The sequence below is a fragment of the Lissotriton vulgaris genome, chromosome 3_1, assembly GCF_964263255.1.
Source record: "Lissotriton vulgaris chromosome 3_1, aLisVul1.2, whole genome shotgun sequence".
NCBI lineage: Eukaryota > Metazoa > Chordata > Amphibia > Caudata > Salamandridae > Lissotriton > Lissotriton vulgaris.
Genome location: NC_141689.1, coordinates 750,918,805 through 750,940,853, shown reverse-complemented (window position 1 = coordinate 750,940,853; position 22,049 = coordinate 750,918,805). Strand labels below are relative to the sequence as shown.

General features: G+C 46.6%; 1 protein-coding gene and 1 pseudogene across 2 annotated transcripts in view; both read right to left on the bottom strand.

The window, feature by feature from the left end:
• Nucleotides 1-22,049, bottom strand: part of DMXL1 (Dmx like 1) — a 2,236,090-nt gene that overhangs the window by 2,088,477 nt on the left and 125,564 nt on the right. The window lies entirely within an intron of this gene.
• On the bottom strand, nucleotides 5,052-6,079 carry LOC147726994 (28S ribosomal RNA; annotated as a pseudogene).

The following is a 22,049-nucleotide window of genomic DNA, read 5'->3' as shown; positions in this document are numbered from 1 at the left end:
CGGACTTAGCGAAGGACTTCTGGGATTATTGCCTGTCTCGTCACATTGCGGTGACGGCGGAGTATCTGCCAGGCCGGTGCAATCAGGTAGCGGATTGGCACTCTCGGCATCTCAGGGACGCCAGCCAGTGGAAACTGGATCCGGGAGTCTTCCGGTGGCTACACTCCCTTTGGGGCCCCTTCTCGGTGGACCTCTTCGCGTCCCGTCTCGACCACCAGCTGCCGCGGTTTTACAGCTGGAGGCCGGACCCTCTAGCGGAGGCCACGGACGCGTTCTTGCAGGATTGGAGTCGGGAACAGCCGTTTGCGTTTCCCCCGTTCTCCATGATCATGCGAACGGCGGCTCAAATACGCCGCCAGGGTGCGGAACTGGTGTTGGTTACACCGCTGTGGAGGTCTCAAGTATGGTTTCCGGTTCTTCTGGAACTTTCTTGGGATTTTCCAATCCTACTCCCCCTGTTTCCTCTGCTCCTGACGAGCCCGGATCAGGAACCTCACCCTCTCGTCATGCAGAACACTCTCCGCCTCGTGGCGTGGAGGCTCTCAGGAGACGCTGGACGCTCCCGGGCCTTTCGGGGTCAGCTGAGCACTTGCTCTCCAAGGCATGGGCCGATAGTACGGCGAAGCGTTACAGATCCGCTTGGCTTAAGTGGATGCGCTGGTGTTTACGAAGGGATTTGGATCCCATGGTCGCCGGCCTTGTTCCCGTGCTGAATTTCCTGGCACATTTGGCCGACAAGGGTTTAGCGTATAGGACGATCAATGCTATCCGGTCGGCGATTTCTGCGGGCCATGATAACATCGATGGCCATCCGGTAGGGGAACACCCTTTTGTGTGCCGGCTTCTGCGAGCTGTTCGCCTCGCACCGCCGCCAGAACCCAGGTACTCCGTCCTTTGGGACGTCAATTTGGTTCTGAATTTGTTCCTGTCGTGGCCAGCCAATTCTTATCTGTCTCTTAAGGAGCTGTCGGCGAAGTTAGCCATGTTGTTATGTCTGGTTTCTTGTAGGCGCGTCTCGGACGTGCGCGCGCTGGATGTCTCTGCACGCATTTTTTCCCCGGATGGGGTCACTTTTACGGTGGGCCGACGTACTAAGACGTCGTAGCGTTCCATTTCTTATCCAGCCTTTACTGACACTCCTAAGTTGTGTGTCGTGCAATGCCTCAAAGCATATGAGGACCTGACCTTGGATCTACGCCCTCCGGGCGAGCGTCAGTTGTTGATTGCCCTGCGGAAGCCACACAAAGCTGTCTCCTCCCCCACTATTGCTCGGTGGGTGCGTTGGGTCATGCAAGAAGCGGGCATCAATACTTCTCTCTTTGGAGCACACTCCGCCAGGGGGGCCACGGCCTCTAAGGCATTCTCGGTGGGTGCTCGTCTGGAGGACCTTATGCGAGCAGCGGATTGGTCCTCGGATTCCACCTTCAAGAGGTTTTATTTTAAGCCGGTGGTGGATTTGGCTCAGTTGGTGGTAAGTAAGCTTTAAACTAGCATAATCTGAAGCCTCCGGTCCTGACATAGAATCGAAATTTGCCTAGCTTACGTAACGGTAAGTTTCAATTCTATTAAGGACACGGAGGCGAGGATTATCCCACCCAGGCCACAGTGGCGTCTCTACCCACCCGTATGGCAGTAAGTAAAGCGTTTTCCTTTACATTGTCAGTACTGTGTTAATCACTGAATGCTTCTCGCCTTGTTGTCGCATTTCCTGGACCACCTCGCTGATGCTGTTCCTTTTTTGGCAGGCAACGACGGTGCTAAACAGGACCAATGAGGCTCAAGCGTGATCTGCGCGAAGAAAGAGGAGGAAGATGATGAGAAATCCGGTTATATAGTGATGATGAACAGCGTAAAAGGACTATGGACTATTGTTACGCAAAGAGACTCTTGGGAGTTGTTGTTGATTTTTTGTTGAACATTACGTCAATGCTTTATGTTTAAAGCATTTTGTTCTTATTATATCTTTTCCTAAGCTGCTGTGGAGTCTTTATGTTAATAAAGCGAAGGAAGATATAGCATAATCCTCGCCTCCGTGTCCTTAATAGAATTGAAACTTACCGTTACGTAAGCTAGGCAAATTTCGATTCCTAAACAATGTGTGAGAGTGAGAAAGACAGTGAGCTGGAAAGACGGAGTTTAGGCATGTGTTTTAGAATGTTACGGGCAATCCGAACTAAGGTTAACTAGGCTACAATGTGAAAGATACTTCCTTTCGAATAAGGCCAGCAAGATATAGTATAAAGTACTCAGAATGTTTACTGCAGCCTGCAGTCTTAAACATAGAAGGAGGACTACCATGGGAACATCCACTTCATCACCCTAGTTCAAGCCACAATCATGCTTACACCTTCTTTCCTGGATTACATTATAATTATTACCAACGTTCGCAGAAGTCCCTCCTCAGCAAATAACAAATAATGCAACATTCCACAAGCAAAAAACTCCTATACCTGAACCCTTGGATCACATAAAAGCCCGTTTGACCTTGCACAGTGTAACAGTGTATCCCCAGATCCTGTTCAAAAGACTGTGCATAACACACCGATCACTGTATGGTACTGGGCCCTCATACCTTCAACCAACATTTTAAACCCACCTCCCCATTTGAAGCCCTTTATTCAAAACACTCCAACAAACCCAAGGGCCACGTTTCAACAAAACCAGACTCAGAGTCTGCACCTTCCCAGCCTAAGACACAAAACGGAGTAGTTTCCTCATCATCAAGATAGGTAAACTACAACAATCACCTTGCACTCAATAAAGAACATTAGAAGAGATAACGTTTTATAGCTATCACTCAAGTGATATTCAATCAACCCACAAGATACAATTAACAAAGATGGAAATACTACATCCCCACACACCTCTCCTAACTCTTACCACAAATGTCATACTGCAACCACAAACCTCTGTAATAATAATTTCTATTTATAATTGCTCAAAACTGTTAGAGTGCTACACTACTGGCTGTTGGGTACCATACAACTGCCAAATAACAATATTTTAGATAACAGATAGGTATTTATTCCAGCAACGCAAAGCAACGTTTGTGTAAAGACTACGAAATGCCTTCTATACCAAAATGAAAGCTTCACCATGCATGCAGATCAATGGAAGAACTACTTTAGCAAGGTAAACATTACCAATATCTTCATAAGGCCAACTGTAATGCACTCAGGAAGGCAGCAACACTTCCTGCTGTGTTAAAACTGCCGCACGGAATTCCTCCTAACCAGCATTACAAAAAATGAAAAGTATTGCTAATCTGCTGCCTATTTCATGACACTTCTGCTACAGCCCCTGTTTCCCAGATAAACAAAAACAGGTAACCGAAAAAACGTCCATGCATTTATTTCTATAGCGCTTCCTACCCCCGACGAGGCATTGCACCATATGTTCACAGCCTCAAATGATAATTCTGCCCAGGAACCTCAGACTACATCAACACAGAATCGAATGGGAAACTTTCGTTTCTGAGCTACTGCGATTAGAATTGTTTACAAAGTATGTACACATCTGAAAATATTGAAATATTTCCTGTTACATTTGTCAAATATTCAAATGCTATTTATACTTTACAAAACGAAATACCTTATGTTGCAATTTTAAGTGGGTGATTTTGAAGCATTTTTATATGTTGCTACATTTTGTTACTATTTGGAGGGGGCTGGTAAAAAACGAAGTTTGTTAGGCTGATTTGTAAGTAATAAGTAGGGGTGGGCAGAAAACTCAGCTCCAACAGCGTAGTGGATGAAGCCAGCCACCCCTGCTCCCCGGCCCAGTCCCTGCTTCTGAAAGCAGCCAGGCCTGGGAGAGCCTCCCCGGGCCCCAGTGGGCCCCCGTCTCATGCGCCCAGATCCCCGGCTGCCTTGCAGGACCGGGAAATCCCGCATCCCGGGGTCCACTGGACGCAGCACGAGCCCTGGGCCCGGTCCCAGCTTCCGAACCCTAGCCAGGCCGGGGAGAGCCTCCCCGGGGCCCGGCGGACCCCCGTCTCCAGCGCCCGGACTCTCTAATGGCTTGCAGGACGGGGGGCTCATGCACCCCATGGCCTCCCGGACGGAGCTCAAGCCCCGGGCCCGGTCCAAGCTTAGCCAGGCCCGGGAGAGCTTCCCCGGGCCCCGGTGGACCCCCATCTCCCGCGCCCGGACCCTCTAATGGCTTGCAGGACGGGGGGCTCATGCACCACGGGGCCCGTCGGACAGAGCTCAAACCCCGGGCTGGTCCCAGCTTCTGAACCCTAGCCAGGCCGGGGAGAGCCACCCCGGGAACTGGTGGACCCCCGTCCCCAGCGCCAGGACCCTCTGATGGCTTGCAGGACGGGGGGCTCACGCACCCCGGGGGCCTGCTGGAGGGAGCTTAAGCCCCGGGCCAGTCCCAGCTTCCAAACCCTAGCCAGGATGGGGAGAGCCACCCCGGGACCCGGTGGACCCCTGTCCCCAGCACCCAGACCCTCGGCCGGAACCAAGGAGGGTTAAACCCAGGCCACGTCCTCTCCCCGACGACCTACCAGGGGAGCCCATTTTCCTCGACTATTGGGGGCTTATAGAATTTTGGGGAAGGACAAAAATTGGAGTTAGCCCGGCTGCCAGCCCGCAGGGCCATCAGGTCACCCTGCCCGCAGGATCATCTGGTCACCCTGCCCGCAGGGCCCGGGACGACCCAGCGCCCAGATGGCCTGGGATGGTGCCGTACCCAGTCGCCCTTGCAGTCCGGCGAGGGTGGCCGGGCACACCGAGGCGGCCGCTCTGGAGGCTCCTTCCCCCGGGTGGCTGCTGCTCACCTCCCTGCCCGACTTGCCTGGGAGCAGCTGGAAGGGGAGGCCATCTGGTCACCCTGTTGACCCACGAGGGATGGTGGCCCCCGTCCCCGCACCCCAGTGGGGCACGGATGGGAGGGGGAGGCCCCCGTGCCGAAGGGCACGTGGTGGAGGTGGCCTCCCGTGGACCCGCGTTGCCCCCTCCACATCCCTCCCGCTGGCCTGGCAGCAGAGGGACCACCCCTGGGTGTGGTGGAGGGAGGCGTCAGTAGGCACCCACGCATGGAGAGACAAAAGCTTGGCACAGAGGATGACTTTCAATAGATTGCAGCGAGGTAGCTTCTCTGCTTCTTACGAAACCCTGACCCAGAATCAGGTCGTCTACGAATGATTTAGCACTGGGTGCCCCACGAACATGCGGTGCACTAAGGGCGATGGAGGCGGCCCCCTTCCGTCCACACTCCGGTCCCCAAGCGAGCGGCTCGACGCACCGCCCCCCCTAGAGGGGCCGGCTATCCAAGGCCAACCGAGGCTCCACAGCACTGCGGTATCATTACGGTTTAGGGGGGATTCTGACTTAGAGGCGTTCAGTCATATTCCCACAGATGGTAGCTTCGCCCCATTGGCTCCTCAACAAAGCACATACACCAAATGTCTGAAACTGTGGTTCCTCTCGTACTGAACAGGATTACTATTGCAACAACACATCAGTAAGGTAAAACTAACCTGTCTCACGACGGTCTAAACCCAGCTGTTCCCTATTAGTGGGTGAACAATCAAACGCTAGGCGAATTCTGCTTCACAATGATAGGAAGAGCCGACATCGAAGGATCAAAAAATGACGTCGCTATGAATGCTTGGCTGCCACAAGCCAGTTATCCCTGTGATAACTTTTCTGACACCTCCTGCTTGAAACCCAAAAAGTCAGAAGGATCGTGAGGCCCCGCTTTCACGGTCTGTATTCATACTGAAAATCGAGATCAAGGGAGCTTTTGCCCTTCTGCTCCGAGGGAGGTTTCTGTCCTCCCTAAGCTCGCCTTAGGACACCTGCCTTATCGTTTGACAGATGTACCGCCCCAGTCAAACTCCCCCACCTGCCACTGTCCCCGAAGCGGGTCGCGCCCAGCGGGCGCTTGTAGCCACCCATGAGAGCCCCACAGGGCTTGCCCCCCCCCCCACAGGGTAAGTGAAGAAACGATAAGAGTAGTGTTATTTCACCAGCGGCCCTTGGGCCTCCCACTTATCCTACACCTCTCATGTCTCTTCACAGTGCCAGACTTGAGTCAAGCGCAATAGAGTATTCTTTCCCGACTGATTCTTCCACGCCCGTTCCTTTGGCTCTGGTTTCGCTAGATAGTAGGTAAGGACAGTGGGAATCTCGTTCCTCTATTCATGCGCATCACGGATATCTGTACCACCTCGCGGTGGCTCATTCTGGCTTATTATGCTGCCCATCAGTGTCAATTCGGTTTTGCTTCCAACAATACAACATTCTTTCGCTCCGGAGTACAGCCACACTGAATGCTGTCCTCACTGGAACTGGAATCACGTATAGGCCAGAGATCGTACACCCTGCAGTACTATTCCAACAATTTTAAGATGGTCAACGAACAGTCCTGAGGCATTAAAATGTGATTAGCAGGGCATCAATAATCAATGTGTGATAATTATGTGTATGCGATTATTTGAGACCTATTCATCATTCAAGACATTTCAATAAGTACGATGTACACAACTATACTGCCAAGCCCATTCCTTTGGCTGTGGTTTCGCTAGATAGTAGGTATGGACAGAGGGAATCTCGTTCCTCCATTCATGTGCATCACTAATTAGATGACGAGGCATTTGGCTATTCTGTACCACCTTGCGGTGGCTCATTCTGGGTTATTATGCTGCCCATCAGCGTCAATTCGGTTTTGCTTCCAACAATACAACATTCTTTCGCTCCGGAGTACAGCCACACTAAACACTGTCCTCACTGGAACTGGGATCACGTATAGGCCGGAGATAGTACAACCTGCTGTACTATTCCAACAATTTAAAATTGTCTACGAACAGTCCTGAGAAATTAAAGTATGATTAGCAGGACATCAATAATCAATGTGTGATAACTATGTGTATGAGATTAATTGAGACATATTCTTCAATCAAGACATTTCAATAAGTATGATGTACACAACTATATCTAAATTGTTATAAGCACACATTTATCAAATATACACATCTACAAATAACACATCTAACTAGAAAATGCACATCTATAAAATTGTAAAAATTCACATCTATAAAATTCACATCTATACTAAATCTTGTGTCAACTATAAACCTATATGTTAAAACATTATGCTTTATAAGGGTAACATGTGTGCTGCAAGAAAGTGTACATCTCATTATAGGCTTGATACTCAAATGTCCATGAATACTTGGCACATTTTAAGAGTGTCCTTTAAAGTAGTCAGGCAAACATTTTTCTTGAATGGAAATGACATTTGCAGACCTAAATCCGCCAGAACAACATCATTACATTGAGGCCAAATACCACAACATCCTACGATAAATCCATGACATTTTACAGTGGTGCATTTTGTGAGACCTTTAATTTGCTTTGACAGATCCTGATAGTATTTCACTTTACTCTCATCCGCTAATTCAAGATAATTTTGTGAGTTTTCATATATCGAATTGAAATATCAATCACTATAGCTGTACCATTTTTGGTAAACACTACATCTGGTTTTCGTAGTTCACCTTGATTATTCTTAACATGAGGTTCCCTATATGCCATCCAACCGCACCTTTTTGCTCTATCAATGAGCAGTTCCAGAATTTTGTTGTGTCTTTTCATCCTAATGTCCTTGGTTTTAGGACATGCACCTGAAATATGAGAAATTGTTTAGCAAACATCATTACAATATCTACAAGTAGCAAATGTTCGATTTCTTCCTCTAGGGATAGTTTCCCTAGTAGATAAAACATTTGCTCTTATTATCAGAGCAGCTATGTATTGGTTTTCTTTCATTTGGTTATGCTTGGTGATCCAGAAGATTGAGGTTGGATTACTTGCTAAATATTTTATACCATCACCTTGGACAGGGAGATTTGCCAATTTCTCAAATTCTTCTTTTCTCCAATCATATGTTGCTAACAAATTCAAATCATAACTCAGAAACCCACTGTCTGAAATGTTAAGTTTGTGCGTTTTGATGATGTTATCAATTTTTTCATTTATTACTTCTCCTGCATACATGAACGAATGCGGTATGTACAGATCTGGAGCTGCCCTGAGATACAATAAACTATTGACTTTATTGAGACCAATTTGTGTACATACTTTTGGTATATTGAGGCCCCCAAATTATCTTTGAGTATAGGAGACCATCACATGTGTATGCAGGAAGGTGTAGAAAGTGTTTGACATATTTTTTTATTGTTTGATCCAGAGCATTCAAAGTTTTCGCTCCTGTTCCTGTCATTTTCAACTTGAATGATAGTGTAGGTACCAAGTACTGACACAAAATTTCTATTTTCTGTGTGGGCTTAAGTGGTAGATTATCAAGTTTTTGAGCCCAATTGACAAGAACCTCATAAATTTTGTTGTTGCTTGTATGACCAGTGTGTGGATCAAAGTTCAATCCGAGGTATCTCACTTTCTCCTGGATGAATATTTTCAATATTTTCTTTTTCAAATTGCCATGGTTTACAGTTGTTAACTAGGATTTTATCTTTATGGTGAGTGATAAAAAATTCATGTGTCTTTTTCACATTAAGTTTTAATCCTGTATTTTTACTGAACTTTTCAATGATTTTCAGATTTGTACTCATTCCTTCCCAGGTTCTGCCGAGTACTGCGATGTCATCGGCAAAGGCGAGAGTGGTGATTTGCTCAATAAGACCATCTGATCCAAATGTGAAGCCCTTGCCGTTTTTCTGAAGATCACAGATCAGAGGATCCATGTCAACATTAAAGAGTTGTGGGGATAAAGAGTCACCTTGTTTGACCATAGATTTCATTTTTATTTCAGGAGTTGCTTCATTGTTCTTTCCCTTGAAAGATGTTGTTGATTCAGTGTACGTCTTTTATTATGTCTCTGATGTATGATGGAACTCTTTGCCTTGCAAGACTCTGTATAATGTGACCATGACTGACAGAGTCGAAGGCTTTTGATATATCTATGAACACAACTGCTAATGAGTGACTGTTTTTCGTGCCCCTTTTATGATATTTTGCAGGAGTCAGATTCTCGAGACAAACTCTCACCTTCTTGAAGCCTTTTTGTCTCGTATTCAATTCAACAAAAAGTGAGAGTCTTTTAGTTAATATTTTTGTGAATAACTTCAAAATGCAGTACCGATGGTAATTGGACGCCTGTTACTGATTTTTTTAAGTTCACTAATCGGTACATTCTTGGGTATCAAAATTGATTGGTTCTTTTTGACAATTTCTGGTACTCTTCTCGTCATCAACCAAGACGATAGAATTCTGGGCAGCAGTCTTGGTTGTCTGTTGTGCACTTTATACAAGTCATTCAGACCAATCTTATCAGGCCCCACTGCTTTCTTTAAATTGGAGTTCTCAAAGGCACGAGTTATTTCGAGCAGTGTTATTTCTTTACATAGATTTCTAATTTGATAATCCTCTGGTATCCGATCAATCGGTATGAAATTAGGATTTTTCTTGTTTTCTTTCTCAATTATGTTTTTGTTCCTGATCTCGCCTATCTGCTGGTCGATTAACGGACTGGTTCGCTGCTGCTGCTTGGGTGCTGCCCTTGTACTCCCACATCTCGCCGGACCCGCTTTGTGGGTCCCGCTTCGTGGCTCCTCCTGTGTGCTGGGTCTGAGGAGGAGGGGCCGGGACATCCTGAACTGCTTTGGGGTGTGTGGCTGGTGCAGCAGGGCTGCGAGCGGTGTGACCAGGGACTCCATCTCCCAGGAGTCCCTGACAGCCTGACCCGCAACACCTGGGCCGCTCTCCCTGCTTGCCCTGCCCACCTCCTGTCGCCTCCCTCTGTACATTATAGGCCTTACTCCCCGCTGCGCGGGAGTGTCCCGGGAGAAGCCTGGGACAAGGGCGGGACCGTCCGTGGCCGTCCGTGGTCGTGCGAGGTTGGGTTGGGCCACCCCCCCTGGATCTGTTGTATCATACCACCTTGCCTTTGGTCTAATTAATCATGACTCTACGCTCCGGCAAGGTACGAACTGTTCAGTTGCAGACGTCCAAGGGGGTGGTATCTGGGCCCTTGGACGCCTTTATCACGAGGGCAACAGGCATATTGGAAAAAGAGATAACTATGGTTGAAAAAAGGCTCTCAATTGATGTCGTTAGTGGGAAACATTCTTCGTTCGGCTTAATTGCTACAATACCCAGTCCCGAGGCACCGACACCGAGTGCTAGTCATCATTTGGTCATAGCACCGGTGGACGTGCACTGCGAGGCGGGCGGGGAGGGCTTGTCCCTGATCTCCTCTGATATTGATACAAACCCTGGTAATTCACACGGTAGTGGGGCTGAGGATAGTGTGCTTCTGGCTAGTCAATCTCTGCCGGATTCATCCTTTGATGAGGTCCCCACGAGAAACTCATCGTGCAAGAGGAAAAGATGTAAGAGACGCCAGAGGGGAGGTGTCACCAAGATCCCAAAAACAAATGGCTCACCCCAGCCAACCATTACTCCCGAAGTAACTTCTAATCCACTCCCCGTCTTGGTTATAAATGATTCCCTGCGTCCTCTCAACATCCCCTTTGGGTCTTCAGATCCCTGTCCCACGTGTTCTAATAGTGATGATGGCTTGCTGGGTAAAATAGAAGCTTTATTTAAAACCCTTTTACTGCCCGTTCTGGAAAGAGCTAGAGTGATGACCTCAAAATTGGATGCTCTCGAGAATCTTGTTAATACCAATACTGGGCTTTTAAAAAAACTAGTTAATCTACAAAGTGTCCTGGCGAATCCTATCCCCTCTAGTAATCTTAAATCACAGGGAGAAGTGGCTACAGGTGATTTATTTTCCATAGTTTCTGCCAAGCCAGCACCCATCAGTCCTGCCCTAAATAAACCTGAAGGGACGGGGGTAGGGGGGAAGAACTGTGACTAATGATAACATATCCATATTGGCCACGACTTCACAGGTCCCAAAGAAGGCTAGCACCAAATCCAACCTCTTGCGTCAGCCGAGTATCCCGAAGCCGCCTGTGGTTACGTCAGCACAAGCTCAAGTGAGGGGTGACTCCCAACACATCGATACAACCCAAAATAAGTAATGGAGTTTTGGGGAGTAGAATTACCAATTCCTCTTTCTCTCCGTGAAGGTCAACAAACGGGGACCCCCTCGCACAGATTTACCAGTTGAAGCCACCCCATACACGATTGTCCTAACAGGTGTCGCACCCATCAGGGAGGGCCAAACTGAACACTATCGGGATCTAAAAAATAAAGTAGTATTTTGGTTAAACAAACATCGTCCCCTCCCTCCCCCCTCTTCCACAGACATATTGAATGGGAGAAGAGTTGATTGGGTGGGCCACTCTAGTAAGGACTTAGAAGGGGATTGTATCATCATATCTTTTAAGGACCCTTGGGTAGTGGATTTTATAGGCAGGGATTCGAGGTTTTGTAGGCTGGGTGATGTGCAGACATTGGGTCTTGGGTACTTTTATCCCAAACGACCTTGTGAGTTCCCCCCCAACCATATGATTCCAAGAAGACCCTTCAGAGGATTCCAAGCAGATAGAATTCGCCTACCCCGTACTATCCCATATTGTTTAATCGCTTCGAATCCCTTTCTGGCCTGGAGGGTATCGACTGACTTTACTCTGTGGTTGGGAGAGGGAGTGTTTCCAGCAATCACGTTGGTGGGGCTAACGAAGTCTGTAACACGGCATCGATTATGGGGCGAGGTACCCATGATTTCGGGAACAGGTCAGCCCTCATTTATAATCAGGATGTTATTCTGGAGGTGGATCCTCAACCCAACAAGTGTGATATTTCGGGAGTGGTTCAATGTGTTCAGAATGTCACCGTTCCCCCAGTCAGGCTGTGTCGCTCAAACTAGCCTCATGGAATATAGCGGGGTTAAAGGGGCGCATGGGTTCAGAGGATTGGGTAGACTTTATTGACACCTTTGATATATCTTATTGTTTCAAGAGAGTTGGGCTCCTGATCCAATCCACAGGGTTGGGTTTTAAAAAAAATTCAAACAAGCAGTGAAGGTTCATAAAGGTAGAGCCTCAGGGGGCCTAGTTATCTGGGTCAAACAGTCTATTGGCTATAGACCAGTGGAAATTGAGGTGGATAACCCGGATCTCCTGGGAATTAAATTATGTAAGGAAAATTGTCAAGAGGTTGTAGTTATTAACGTCTAAGCCCGAGGCCGCCCCGGAGGGCGTTGTCAAGCCATATTAAATGTATTAGATTCTTACCTTGAAGGGATTGGGAGAGATAAGTTCCTCCCCTTAGCAGGGGACCTTAACTGCACCTTTGAACCTGTGCGCAGTGCGGGGGAGGACCTGGGGTTGGAGGATGACATCGTGTGGAATATCCCGATTCTGTCCCTGAATAATATCAAAAGGGGCACAGAGGCGGCCTTACATTGGGCGGGATTCTGTTTGGATTGGGGTCTGCGAGCAGCCAATGGGCGTACGGCCTCTGACAAGGCCGGTAAACCCACTTTTGACAATGGGGTTAGCAAAAGCAGAATAGATTATATTTTGTTAAAAATGGAATATTGGTCTTTTCTGGTCGACATGGAAGTCATGGTTCGCCCCGAAGGTGATCATAACCCATTGTCACTTAGCTTAAGACTCCCAGGTGTCCCCGGTGGGTCTATATCCGCTGCATATCTAACGGGTGATGCCATCCTGACTAATGATAGAAGAAGGCTTAAATGGTCCAGGGTTGTGGAGGATCCCTCTCTCCTAGACGGTATAACGGAAGTAGTTTCGTCGACCCTGAGCGACATCTTGAAATTATCCTCCACCACGGCTGCCACTGACCAGATCTGTGACCTTCATGAACAGTGTTTTAACAAACTTAAGGCCCTTTTAACCCTTCCATTAACTCGAGGAAAGGTGAAGGCACAGGGTTGTCAAGAAAAATGGTACAACAAAACTTGCAGAGTCGCGCATAGCGAATTAATTAAAGCAGTTAAATCCAGGATCACAAGTGATATAAAAGAGACATGTTTAAGGTACAAAAAAGTACAGTGGGTGGCGAAAAAAGAGTGGGATGAACGCCATTGGTCTGATCTTTTAGAGGCTTGTAGCTCCCCCAACCAGGTTAAATTTTGGGAAATAGCGAAGTGGGGCAGGAACCCTGATTCACAAATCCCTGTTAATCATGTGTCTGTGGAAGCATGGGTTGGATTCTATTCTAGCCAGTTTTTGGATCCTGATTTGGAATTTTGTAATGGCCAAGTCAAGGTGGAAACAGAGTCTGCACTTCGCTTGGTTCAGTGTGGGAAAGCGCCCGGGACGGATTCCATCCCGGCCGACTTATTTAAAACTAATCCTCAACTCTGGGTTTCCTACATAACCACGGTAGCCAATGCCATTGCTAAGGGGGCACGGATCCCAGTGTCCTGGAAGGGGGCGGAAATTCTTCCCATTTTTAAAAAAGGGGATCGTTTGGTCCCGGGTAACTATCGCCCCATAAGCCAAATCGATTCCTTACAAAAAATCACTGCCAGGATGGTCCTTGCCAGAGTCCAGGGTTGGATGGAGATGCAGAGTATTCTTTCCCCACTACAGGCCGGCTTTAGATCAGGCACCAGCACCATCGACCAGGTCTTCAGATTTACTCTGATTTACTGGAAGGTGGTGCTGTTGGGCGGCGGATCCATCTATGCCGCCTTTGTAGATCTAAAGTCGGCCTTCGATCTTGTGCCAAGGGCTAAACTGTGGGCTGTCCTGAAAAACCTGGGACTGCCGCTGGAATTGCTCGACCTGGTAGTAAGACTACACGAGGGCAACTTTGCCAGGGTGAGGTGGGGAGGCCAAGGGCAGGTGACGGATTGCTTTCCTGTAACTCGAGGCGTCCGTCAGGATTGTGTATTGGCACCCACGCTCTTTTTGTTGTTTATTGACCAGGTGGTGAAGTTCTTTGCTGACACCCCCACTGATGCTCCTTCTCTGGGTGGGACTAAGTTCCCCATGCTCATCTTCGCCGATGACACCCTGCTCCTCTCAAAAATCCGTAGTGGCTTGTAAGGAATATGCTACTTACCAGTATGCATCTGTTCTTGGCATAGAGGGCTGCAGAGTGGTACATTATGAATAGATCGCCATCTGGTGTTGGGCTCGGATGATTGCACTTTGTTTTTCTCTTGGAGAGTCTTTTGTATGTTGGTGACTCCTCCCTTAGTTGGTAGTGCGCATGGGCATCGGCTCCATCCTTAGATTGTTTTGCCATAGTAGGGTTAGATGGAGTAGTATAGTAGAATACAGATAAGAGTGCCCATGTAAGTGTATCTAAATAAGATAATGTTGGAACAGACACAGGTTTCCGGGGAGGCTGGGAGGGCATGTACCACTCTGCAGCCCTCTATGCCAAGAACAGATGCATACTGGTAAGTAGCATATTCCGTTCGAGGCATATGGGCTGCAGATGGTACATTATGAATAGACTATACAGCAGTTCTCTCCCTAGCGGTGGTCGCCCGTGTCTGTTGCAACTGTCTGAAACAATGTTTTTAATACTGCTTGTCCCACTCTAGCTTGTTGTGTTGCATGCACATCAACACAATAGTGTTTTGTGAAAGTGTGCGGTGTAACCCAGGTAGCCGCTTTGCATATGTCATCTAGTGGAATGTTTCCCAGAAATGCCATAGATGCTCCTAGTTTACGTGTAGAGTGAGCTCTAGGAGGAACAGTTAATGTTCTCTTTGCCTTTAAGTAGCATATTTGAATGCATTTTACAATCCATCTGGCAATGCCCGCTTTGGAGATGGGATTGCCTTTATGTGTGGGAGAAAACGCAACAAATAGCTGTTTTGTCTTTCTGAAAGTTTGTGTTCTCTCTATATAGTACAATATGGCCCTCCTAACATCCAGTGTATGTAGGGCTCTTTCCGCTACTGTTTGTGGTTTTGGAAAGAAAACCGGTAATTCCACTGACTGATTGATGTGGAATGCTGAGATAACCTTTGGTAAGAATTTTGGGTTTGTTCTAAGAACCACTTTATTTTGGTGTAGCTGCATAAATGGTTCTTGAATCGTAAAAGCCTGCAGTTCACTTACTCTTCTAAGTGACGTGATAGCTATGAGGAAGGCCACCTTCCATGTGAGGAATTGTATTTCACACCTATGCATAGGTTCAAAGGGTGGCCCCATTAGTCTGGTAAGCACTATGTTGAGATTCCAGACTGGGGAAGGTGGTCTTCTTGGTGGAATGACTCTTTTGAGTCCTTCCATGAAAGCTTTAATTGCTGGTACTTTAAACAGTGACAGGTGTTGCCTGTTTTGTAGGTACGCCGCTATGGCTGCTAGATGAACCCTAATAGAGGTATATGCTAGATTACATTGCTGTAAGTGTAATAAATAGCAAATGATTTGTTTAGTGGATGCGTCCAGAGGGTTGATGTGCTTACTGTTACAGTGTATAGCAAACCTCTTCCATTTTGCTGCATAGCATGCTCTGGTGGTAGGACGTCTTGCCTGTTTAATGATTTCCATGCATTCTGGTGGTAAATCTAAATACCCAAACTCTATGACCTCAGGAGCCAGATCGCTAGGTTCAGTTGTTTGGGATCTGGGTGCATTATTTCTCCATGGTTCTGTGTAAGATGCATGGGTAATAACCTTAGCTTTTGATGTGGTACTTGTGAGAGTTGTAGCAGCGTGGTGAACCACGGCTGTCTTGCCCACGTGGGTGCCACTAGTATCATTGTCATTGAGTGTTGCTGCAGTTTCCTCACCAGTAATGGAATTAGTGGTAGAGGAGGGAACGCGTAAGCAAATTTGTTGGACCAATTTATCCACAGTGCATTGCCCTGGGACCTTTGGTGTGGGTACCTGGATGCGAATTGTTTGCATTTTGCGTTCTGATGATTTGCAAACAGATCTATCTCTGGTTGCCCCCATTTTTGGAAGAATGGCTGTAGTATTTGGTCGTGCAGTTCCCATTCGTGAACTTGTTCTGACTGTCTGCTTAGGATGTCTGCTATTTGATTTTGAATTCCTGGTAGGTGTTCCGCTAACAGGTAGATTTTTTGAGGAATGGCCCATCTCCATATGTCCTGTGCTAGTTTGGACAGTTGGAGAGAGTGTGTCCCCCCCTGTTTTTGAATATAATACATTGCAGTCATGTTGTCTGTTCTGATCAGGACTGCCTTGTTTGTTATTTGCATTTGGAAAGCTTTTAATGCTAGAAATATTGCTAATAGTTCCAGGTAGTTGATGTGCAGTTTCTTTTGCTGCGCACTCCACTTCCCCTGTACTGTGTATTTGTCCATATGCGCTCCCCATCCGGAGAGCGATGCGTCCGCTGTTATTATTACTTGTGGAATTGGCTCTAGGAACGACCGTCCTTTGGAAATGTTTTCTGTGTTCCACCACTTCAGAGAGCGATACGTCCGGTCGTTTACCAACACCAGATCTGTAATCTGACCTTGAGCCTGATTCCACTGTGTCGCTAGACACTCTTGTAGTGGGCGCATTTGTAGTCTGGCATGTGGTATTAGCAGTATGCAAGAGGACATCATGCCTAATAGTTGCATAAACACTCGTGCTGGTAGTGAGTGTTGTGGTTGAAATCTTTGTATTAACCCGACCATTGTCTGTACTCTGATTGGGTTGGGGTGTGCTATTGCCTTTTCTGTGTCTACTGTAGCCCCCAGGTATTGCTGGATCTGGTTTGGTTGCAGGTGTGATTTTTTGTAGTTCACCGTAAACCCTAGGTGGTGCAGCAGTTGAATTGTCTTCTGTGTGTTGTGAAGACATTCCTCCTTTGATTTGGCCTTTATTAGCCAATCGTCCAAGTATGGGAAGACATGTATTTGTTGTCTTCTTAGGTGTGCTGCCACCACAGCTAGGCATTTTGTGAAAACTCTCGGTGCTGTTGTGACACCGAACCGAAGGACCTTGAACTGGTAGTGTTGTCCTTCTAACACAAACCTTAGGTATTTTCTGTGGGCTTTGTGAATTGGGATATGAAAGTAAGCGTCTTTTAGATCCAGTGTAGAAAGAAAGTCCCCTTTCTTCAGTAAAGGGAGTACTTGTTGGAGCGTGACCATGTGGAAGTGTTCCGAATTTATGTAAGCATTGAGAGGTCTGAGGTCTAATATTGGTCGTAGGGACCCGTCCTTTTTGGGGATCAGGAAGTATAGAGAGTATACTCCTGTTCCTTGTTGATCCTTTGGGACCTTCTCTATTGCATGCTTTTGTAGAAGTGCTAGCACTTCTTCTCTTAACAATGTCAGATGATCCTGACTCATTGGACGCTGTTTGGGGGGGATGTTTGGTGGGGTAGCTGTGAGTTCTAGGCAATAACCATGTTGGATAATTTGTCTCACCCACTTGTCTGACGTGATGTTTTCCCAGACAGGTAGGAACTGTGATAGACGTCCCCCGACCGGTGTTATGTGGTCTGGGGGGAGATCTATGAAGTCACTGTTTTGGTGTTGAGGCGTTGCGGTTGTTATTATTTCCGCGGCCTCTACCCTTATTGTTGTTACCTCTGTAATTACCTCTTGAATTACCTCTGGGTGATGTTGGTGTGAAAGATGTGGATTGCTGATTTGTTCCTGTGTTTTTTGAGCCCCCTCTATAGGTGGATCTACGAAAGGAACCTCTGTGCGTTGGCTGTTGCAATGCTCCCATTGACTTAGCCGTTTCCGTATCTTTCTTCATCTTTTCTAATGTCTCGTCTGTACTTGAACCAAACAATGTCTTCTGATCAAATGGTCTGTTCAGTAGGGCTGTTTGAACTTCTTGTTTGAATCCTGAGATTCTAAGCCACGCGTGCCTTCTTAGCATGACACTAGTGTTAATAGACCTTGCTGCAGTGTCTGCTGCGTCTAATGCACACTTAATGGAAGTATTGGTTATTATTTTACCTTCCTGTATTAATTGGTCTGCCTTCTTCTGATGTTCTTTTGGAAGATGTATGAGAAGTTTTTCTAACTCATCATAATGTGCCCTGTCGTAACGTGCGAGTAGTGCTTGTGTATTAGCTATACGCCAGCTATTCGCTGCCTGTGATGCTACTCTTTTGCCTGATGCATCTATTAACTTCGACTCTTTATCTGGTGGCGGAGCCTCTCCTGTAGATAATGAGTTTGCTCTTTTACGAGCGTTTGAGACCACCAGCGAGTCTAGAGGTACATGCCCTCTAATAAATATTGGGTCCTTAGGAGCCGCTTTGTATTTCTTATCGATTCTTGGGTTTAACACCCTGGCTCTCACTGGGTTTTCGAATATTTCTTCTGTGTGAGTGAGAAGACCCTTTAGCATAGGAAGAGTACCTGATGTTCTCTGTGCACTAGGTAGAGTCTCTAACAAGAAATCCTCTATCTGAGGTTCTGTGTGCATATCTAGTTTGTGATATTTTTCTGCCCTATTAATGAGCTGCACAAAACCTGTGTTATCATCAGGTGGTGAAGGCTTTGAGGGGTATAGCTCTGGGTCGTTGTCCTCATCTGACCCTACATCGTAATTTTCCCATGGATCTTCCTCATCTTGGATAGATTCGTCATCCCCTTGAGGTTCTCCCTCCCCTATATCACTGTCTACATCTGATTGAGGTGTAGCTGGTCTTGGTGTGGAGGGTGTAGGAATATGTGGCCTATTGTGAGGAATAGGAGAAGAGGGTGTGTCTCTAGGACGAGGAGAAGCAGGAGGAGTTATGTTCGTCCCCATTGTTCTCTTTTTTGAAGGAAGAGGTTTATCTTCTGACTGTTCACTCTTTCTCTTCTTCGTGACCACTTTCCCAGTCTGTGGGTCAATAAACAAGATCTTTTGTTTGGGATCTGTTTGTTGCTCTTGAATCGGTACCGAGGGTCCTGGTTCCGAGAGCTGTTTTTGTTTTCGATCTTCAGATCTTTCTGTTTTCGACACCGAATGTCTGCTCGATTCCGACTTTTTGGGTATCGAGTGTCTTTTGGGCGATACATCATATTTCTTTTTCGACATGGAATGTTTCGATACCGAGCTCTCCCTTGTATGCAGCCTCGGTGTCGAAGTCGATGACGCCCTTTTCTCGGATCCGACGTGGTCGGATTCCGAGTGTTTCGGTTTCAGTTTCGGTTTCGTTGCCGGGCCCGAAGGCGGGGCGTCGGAAACTTTTTTCAGCGGTTTGACCGGGCCCGAGGGCGGGGTCGTTACCGCACGGGGTCGGTTTTTCGGTAAGGGGACGTCGTCACTCACGGTTTGTTGCTCGAAGAGTTCTTCAACCTCCGACTGGTCCCCTTCCGACCCCGACTGGTCCTCTTCTTCCTCGATTTGTTCGTCTCCGAACAGCTCCGGGATTGCCTCCGCCTGCATTCTGGAAGCCTCGTGTCTTCTGGCTCGACGATTTCTAATCGTTAGCTTGGAGGAGAATGCTGCGCAGGCTTCGCAGTCCCTGGATTCGTGTTCAGGCGATAGACAGAGGTTGCACACCTCGTGTAGGTCCTTGTGTGGGAACTTAGCACCACACGATGGACATTTTTTGAATGGAGTCCTTTCCATGGACTCCGGGCTTGACTGCGTCGAGAAAGGTCTCCTGTTCTTCGACGTAGATCCAAGTTTTTCTCTTCTATTTTGAATTTGTAACGCGTCGGAATGGAAAAGAACGCGTTCGCTAACAATACCGTCGAATTGGAAAGGGAATACGCGCCGAAAAATCACTTTCTTCTGAAGTTGATCTGGAGCGTCTCGATCTTCATCCGAACCCGATGGCGGAAAAAAACAATCTAAGGATGGAGCCGATGCCCATGCGCACTACCAACTAAGGGAGGAGTCACCAACATACAAAAGACTCTCCAAGAGAAAAACAAAGTGCAATCATCCGAGCCCAACACCAGATGGCGATCTATTCATAATGTACCATCTGCAGCCCATATGCCTCGAACACTGCATTAAACAGATTTGACGAGTTTTGCAAGGTTAACGACTTAAAAATTAATGTGAGCAAAACCAAAATGTATGGTCTTAACTAAAAGCCGCCCCATTAAAAGTTCAGTGAGCATGAATGGTGAAAGTCTTGAACAAGTAGAGGTCATGACCTATCTAGGAGTAACCTTGGATCACCGCCTTAGCTGGAAACCACAGGTTCACCTAAGATTCACAGGCCTTACTGGTTGTCTCCAGGAGGAGCAAAAGAGGTCTCTAACAAAAAGGGTTAAACCAGCTCTTAGGATTTATGATACTAAGGTCAGCTCTGCAATTTTATACGGGGCTGATCTATGGGGGTATATGGACCTATCAACTCTGGTAAAAGTTCAAAACAAATTCATGCGTAAACTGGTTGGACTTCCCCAATCCGCTCCGACCAAACCACTCTGTTTGGACCTGGCTTGCAAACCTATCAATGAGATGGCTCGATATCGGCTAGTAGCTCTGTGGAGACGCATTTGGACGTCACCAGATTTAAGCCTCTTTGCCAGGGAATTAGAGGAAGTAAGATCAGTTTGGGGGTCCAGCAGTATACCCTGGCTGCGCGAAGTTAAACTAATATTGGAAGACATGGGTTGTAACCAGTTGTGGGCCTCCCCAGGGTCCACTATCTTTCCCTCCAAGCAAGACTTCGAAGCACTATATTGGGCCTTTGTTCGACAAGAGTCTGTTATTAGTTCAGATGCTACTAGCTTAACAGGTAAATTCCTGTCTCACAAACTGGATCCCTCTTATGAGAATTATTGGGACGTTATAACCAAGCCACTTGATAAAAAATTGTATCAGTTTAGAGTTGGGTCTCTGCCTTTAAGGTCTTTTACCAAGAAGTGGTCCCCCCTTTTAACTGATTCCTGCCCATGGTGTACTCTCCAAAAGGAGAGTGCTGGTCATTTTTTATTTGCATGCCCTGCCTATCACGCACCAAGAAACAAATGGATTAGGCCTATTTGCCTCAACCTTAAAGTGCGAGGGAGTGCTGAGGCTTTGTGGGCGCTACGTACCACCACCTCAGAGGCGGTAGTCGTAGGTGTTGCCAAATACCTGGGGTGGGCATGGGTTATCAGAGCTAGACATTTGCAGGCATCTTGATCCTAACTTTTTCTTTTAAAATGGATTTTTAAAATATGGAGGTCTTTATTATATTGTTTAATTCTTTATTAACAATGAAATGTTCTATGTAATTACGATGGTCTTAATTTATTACTTTTTAATGTATGTTTTATACTCTTTTGCCATAAGCTGTCTTTTATGATGTAAAAATCGCAATAAAGACTTTAAAACCTGAACCTGAATATCTAAAGATTTCATCAGCACTGATTTGGCAAGTGGCATCTTCTGCCCCATCAGTGATAATCCTGACAATTTTCTTTTTGTCTTTTTGAAATATTGCCTGGTATTTTTTATAGCTGCCCTTTGCATGGCATACTTTTTCTTGTACGTCAGATTAAGCCTTCCGTTTTTCTTGTCTTTTTTTGTTATCTTGTTCCCTACTGAAGCATTCTGGTGTTCATCTTGAGCAGAGTTCATAGGCTCATTTTTTAGTTCTCTTGCTGGTTCATTTGTTGGTACACTTGCTGGTGTAGGACTTATAACAGTGGTGTTTTCTGCGATATAAGTCACTACCTCATCCATCAGATCCATAGCAGCATCGTGTTGCTCTACGTTTTGGGTGTACTTCTCGATTTCTGCGATTCCGTCTTCCAGCTCATCAAAGTTCTTGATTTTTTTTCGCACCTTTGCGATTGATAAAGTCTCTGCGCTTTTCGGTTATTACTTCCACTGTAACCTCTGGTTCATCGCAAGAGTCATTTTCAGAAACATTTGATGCTTGCAGTACATCTTTTGTGTTTTTTTTGCTTTTATCTCTTCTATCTCTTCTTTTTTCTGCAATTTGTTTTCTGTTTTTATTGTCAAAATGTGGAACCATCAACGCATTAATATTCCTCTTATTTTCGTATACTTTCTCCAATTCTGCTAGTAGCAGTATTTCTTCCTGTGACCATAATTTTGACGGTTTGCTGCTTGCTAGAGCTGCTAGTCTAGCCTCATTTTGCGCTCTTGGATGCGCATGCCGAGCAGGTTGAGAAACACCAATTTTTGTTCCAAATCTGAGGTCACAGAAGCTGCATAGGAATAGCAGCTCTCCTTTTTGAGGTCTCCCTTTACATTTGGCATTGTGGCATGCAATATTGTGGTATTCAGCTTC